The sequence below is a fragment of the Gymnoscopelus microlampas genome (genome assembly GCF_963454915.1).
Source record: "Gymnoscopelus microlampas genome assembly, chromosome: 21".
NCBI classification, from domain to species: domain Eukaryota; kingdom Metazoa; phylum Chordata; class Actinopteri; order Myctophiformes; family Myctophidae; genus Gymnoscopelus; species Gymnoscopelus microlampas.
Window position 1 is genome coordinate 46,214,718 of NC_139958.1, and position 6,000 is coordinate 46,220,717.

Genomic DNA, 6,000 nt, shown 5'->3' on the forward strand with positions numbered 1-6,000 from the left:
TACATGCTACATGTTTGTGCATTTATTTCATATTTACATGTCGATTTAAGCTCTGACATTTATGACAGACATACTCTAGTATGTGTCTAACTGGGCTTTTAACTCATTTTTGAAAGAAAAAAAAAAGTTTTTCAGTCAAAAACAGTCACCAATTAAACTGTTAGTTTAATTGATGGCTGATAATGAATGGTGGCAGATAACAGCCACGTAGCGTGGACTATAATGTTGACCGTAAGGATCTGTATTGTGTTTTTGTGAGGGTACCTACCCTAAGAGACACAGTCATGCAAACTCCACACAGAGTAGGCCATTTCACCATCCCCACCTAGGATATGGGCGCTGATCAGCGGTGTCGTGGTGATTTTTTTTACTGGCAGGACGGTATTTTAATGACGTCACACGCACGGCACACACACAACACACGCATTTTGTTTTACCTTAAATTTGGAAGCATGTTTGTATAGGAAATGTTTTTTAGCTTAGTTTTAGTATTTTTAAACTAATACAAATTCAAGGAATGCCATGAATTATAGAGCTGAAACTAAAAGTTTGCTTTGAACGAGTATATTTCTCTTCTTTGACATTGTTGTGTGCAGATAGGATACTAACAGCAGCCCTACTGAAGCCAACATGTTGTGTTGCTTACCGTGTAGTCTATAGATGCGATGCGAGGTGTGAGGAATCTGAGGAAACATTTTCACACTCACTTGTAAACCTGTTATGCAAAGTAGCCATTTGGGTACTTGGCTCGTGAATCTATGGGGGTAGTGCACGCAGCGCTTGCACTGTACCGTGCCGTACCTTGCGCGTGAAAAAATGACTGACCACACGCCGTCCTACCCCGTTTGGCCTCCACGACACCACTGGCGCTGATGACACGGAGGAGAGGACACGCCCCCAGCGCCCACAGCGTCCCCGGAGAGCATCGAACCCAGGACCTTCTTGCTGTGAGGCGACAGTGATACCGACTGCGCCACCGTGCCCCCAATTTGGGGGTCCTTGACATGAAAAAGTTTGAGAACCACTGGTTTAGATCACTGGTCCTACACTGCCACCTGCTGGTGAAACAACATGTCAACAAGTCACAGCATGGCTTTCTTCAGGGACAAGTTTATTTTTTTTTATCATTTTTCGTTGTACAGTACGCTAAGGTTCAAGGTAGTTTTTTATTGTTACATCTTGTGTAGAGGTACATAAGAGTAAAATATATTTTTGTTCGCATTGCGTCCAAACCATAGACATATAAAGGTAGACCTGCCTTCTCCGGCTCTGAGGCGTCTGTATCTCGGGCGCCATCTTGGAGAAGGCAAGCTTCCTGACTACTGGCCAATCACAGCACTTCTTTTCTGGGACTTGGCAGAATCTAGTTGTATAAAAATATAACGGGATATCTTTATACAACTAGATGCTGACAAGTCCCGGAAAAGACGCAGTGTGATTGGTCAGTATAGTCAGGAAGATTGCCTTCTCCAAAATGGCGGCCACGATACAGGTCACTCCAATGAACTGCAGAGGCCAATGAGGTATCTAGGTTTCTATGGTCCAAACATCATGAGTGGGGTTGTGTTCCGTGGAGCCGCCGTCACATCTCTGCTCAGCCAAGGTGTGCTGCCCCCTGTGGGGGAAGTGGGGGAAAAACACCCGATGCCTGTGGAGGGGACCATGACAAGCGGCGGGGGGGATGGGGGGCCGTAGGCTGATAACCTCCAGGGGAGGGGGTCAAACGGCGAGGGAATAAAGCCCTGGGGAGGAGGAAGAAGAAGAAGAGACCCCCTCCTCCGCTGTGCCAGTTGGTCCACAGCTGCCGCCGCCTTGGGAAGGAGAAGCCGAGGAGGAGGCCTCCTGGAGCTCCGTGCTCCGCCTGAGACCGTCTGGGTTCGGGTTCTGGAGTCTGACACGCCTTACGGCGGGCTGAGGGAATACGACAGGGTCCTGAGAACCAGCGGAGGCCCCGCCCCCTTCCTGCCCCCTCCCCCTCCCCCTCCCCCTCCTCCTCCTCCGCTTAGACTCAACCCCCCTAGACGCTGGGCTTTCTTCTTCTGGGGCCCAGCCACAGGGGGGGCGCTGCTGCCGCTCGGACGACGACCACAGCCTGTGGTACGGCTTGCTGCCGGCGGAGGGAGAAGGAGAAGAAGAAGAAGGAGAAAAGCAGTTTTTCCGTGGAGCCGTCGACCGCTCTCGTTCTCTCTCAGGAGGAGAGGCTCGTTCTCTCTCAGGAGGAGAGGCTCGTTCTCTCTCAGGAGGAGAGGCTCGTTCTCTCTCAGGGGGAGAGGCTCGTTCTCTCTCAGGAGGAGAGGCTCGTTCTCCCTCAGGAGGAGAGGCTCGTTCTCTCTCAAGAGGAGAGGCTCGTTCTCCCTCAGGAGGAGATGCTCGTTCTCTCTCAGGAGGAGAGGTCGCCGACCACAGCTGCCTCTTATTCACCCCGCTGTCCTCTGATTGGCTCTTCACCCCCCGGTCCTCTGATAGGTTCTCTATACTGTGCATCAGTGGTGTAAAGTATTGTTTATGGTTATACTGTGCATCAGTGGTGTAAAGTATTGTTTATGGTTATACTGTGCATCGGTGGTGTAAAGTAACGTAACGACAAGTACAGATAGCAGCAGGTGAAGGACATGAGGTTCAGCACTGGTACAAACCTTGTAACTGGAGGGGTCTTCAGGCTTGTTCTCTGAGTTTTGGGAAGAAGGCAGCGGGTCAGAGGAGAGCTGGGCACTGATGGAGGGTCTCGTGGTGGAGGTGGAGGTGGAGGGGGTCTACAGCGTCTGATGGGGGCTCCCTCCACCAGCAGGTTGACCCCCATGTACTGAGGAACCTCCACCGCTGCCTGGGTGGTGATAGGAAAGTAAAGATGCACGCAGGCAGGCACACACTTTATTAGACTTGTCTTGCATTGATTAACCACTTGAGTATTATCTATTACTAGAGTCTCGGGGGGCTACGCCCCCCTCGACCCCAGCCGCGCACGGGGCTCTAGGGCTGTGAGGGCGCGCTTATTTTGGGGTAACAAAATGGTGGGATAGAACTGTCCAAAAGTTAAAAAAAAAAAAAAAAAAAATGTGAAAAAATGTTTATATTTATTTTTAACTTGGTGGTCCGCGGACCCCCTGTGAGTGTTGGGACCCCCGGGGACCCCCCTGGAACATGGACCCTTTTGGCTTTTTTTTTTTTTTTCATGAACGTCCTTGCTTGTTTCTGTCGCTTGTTTTTGAAAACCTGGCATAAACCTGGCATCCCGACTGACATCACTGACATCACTGACGGGGGGTACGCAGTCAAATTCATATTATTTGGTTTGTCCTTTGATAACAAAAAGGTTTGAGAACCACTGGCTTATTAACCTGTTTGTAGATGGGTTCAAAGCCCCCCGCGCGGGCGCCAGGGTCCGCCCGGGCCCGGTCCAGGACCACCCTGAGCGTGTCACTGCTTCCCGTACAGCTCGAAGCTCGCCCTGCGCCCCTCCACGGCGTCCTCCTGGGTTTGTCCTTTGATAACAAAAAGGTTTGAGAACCACTGGCTTATTAACCTGTTTGTAGATGAGTTCAAAGCCCCCCGCGCGGGCGCCAGGGTCCGCCCGGGCCCGGTCCAGGACCACCCTGAGTGTGTCACTGCTTCCCGTACAGCTCGAAGCTCGCCCTGCGCCCCTCCACGGCGTCCTCCTGGGTTTGTCCTTTGATAACAAAAAGGTTTGAGAACCACTGGCTTATTAACCTGTTTGTAGATGAGTTCAAAGCCCCCCGCGCGGGCGCCAGGGTCCGCCCGGGCCCGGTCCAGGACCACCCTGAGCGTAACACCGCTTCCCGTACAGCTCGAAGCTCGCCCTGCGCCCCTCCACGGCGTCCTGGGCAGTCTGCAGGGCGTGGACCACGGCCCGCCGCATGCCCGGGACCACCACGCCGGCCCACTCCTCGGCCCCGCCCAGGCCCTGCCGCCGCAGGAAGGCGCAGAAGTCACCGCAGGACCACATGTTGTCCCCGGGGACGCCCGGGTGGCCCGGGCGGCATGAAGTGCTTCTGGATGGAGTTGTTGCACAGGTGCACCGAACTGCAACCAGATGAGAGGGTCAGTCGTTATCATAGACAGTAAAAAATAAATGGACAGAGTGACGCCATTGGTTTCTACAGACCGTAAATGAAGCCTATTTGTCAACGATTTCAAATCCGTCATCTTTCTATTTCGCGTCATATCCTAAGCAACCGGAATGAATGCTATTGGTTGGGTAGCTTGTCAATCAAGTCATCCCGCATTCCTACAGCATACCCTACTTTATCATCATTTTTTTTTTAAAAGGGACCATAATTTACCAAAACGCATATCATGGTGATTGAAAGAAGACTTCAAACTAGCAACTGGAAGCATATAGTATTTATGACATGTTTATTAAGGTAAGAAAATCAAGTCTAAAGTTTGTCAAAAACCCATATGCACCCACTTGAATGGAGAAAAAATATTTATGACACCAGCAGGGGTAAAACAGCAAACCTAGAGGCCATTCATATGAACTGTCACTTCCTATATACATGTAGACTCAATTTCAAAGCCGGCTGCTGGGCCCCATTATCCAAAAATCCATACATGTATTTTTTCGTCATGTCGGCTTCATGTCATTTGAAAAGACATTTGAAAATTACAGAATGCATTTTCAAACGAAAGAAGTAGTTGAAAAACTTGGGCACATCATTTATTAGAAGGACAATATCAGTCACCAAAACCACCAAAACAAGCCTATGGGCTTTCTTGTGTTTTTTATCCTTTTGAATTTTAATATTCAATAAACTAATCAATCAATCAATCAATCAAAACCAGAACCAAGATGAATCTATCACGGTTAAAATGGAGTTTGAAGTTACAATGGGTTTGTATTAACCTGACTCCTCCAGATGGAACAAGCTTGCGTCACATTTGTTTCACAGGCTACTTCCATCTTGGACCTCGGTAGCAAATCCATGAAGGGGCGGTCCCTTTTTTTTCAAGCTCCTTGGCAGGTGATTGGATGGGACCGTCTGTCTATCACCGTCTATCAACCAATCATATTGACGTGTCTACATGGCGTATAGTAGCTGCGCCAGCAGTAGTTCTTTTGTATACTATTCAACCATGATGAATGGTGAAAGAACTGCGAGACAATGTTACCTAAATGATTATTTAATAATCTAAGTATTCATATTCTATCATATCGTTGCTGTCCGGCAGGAACCAGCTAACTCCATTGTTCCGCTTTTGCATTTTTTTCCATGAATCAGTGCTAATGAAAACCCTTTACGTCTGTGTGTTGGTAAAAAGAAATATTGAACCAATGAAAAGTATTAAAAAGTGCTTCTAACAAAACCAGCTAACTCCATTGGATCCTCAAACTTTCTGCTAAACCAGCTAACTCCAGCAAAGGGAGGTGGAGTTAGCTGGTTTTGCTGACTCCAGGCTCCACCCCCTTTTGACCTCCATCCTCATTGTGAGCTTGGAGGTCCATTCATCTGTTCTTATCAATGATGAACAAAACCTCCTAACTGAACATTTTGGAGGTAGCTGGTTCCTGCCGGACAGCAGAGATATGAGACAATGTTACCTACATTATTCTTTGATAATCTACATATTAATATTCTGTCATATGAGCCAACGTTACCTAAATGGTTCTTGAATCCACATATTAATATTCTGTCATATGAGACAATGTTACCTAAATGGTTCTTGATTCCACATATTGATATTCTATCATATGAGACAATGTTACCTCAACGATTCTTTAATAATCTACGTATTCAAACGTGAATGTTGTTTTTTATCACATTGTCACTGTCAGGTGGAAACCTTGTATGTCCAAAACTGTTACTTTGCAGGAAATAGATCCATTATAGTTATTATTTAGTCACAAGTGCTTGCTAATACTTTTCATTCATCAAATGTTCAAGTTTGTGAAAATAGCAGATCTACGCGAGATCAACAAGCTCACAACGTGTCGCATAGCAACGCTTTGTGAGCTTGTAGATCAGCTTTTTAGCTACTTTT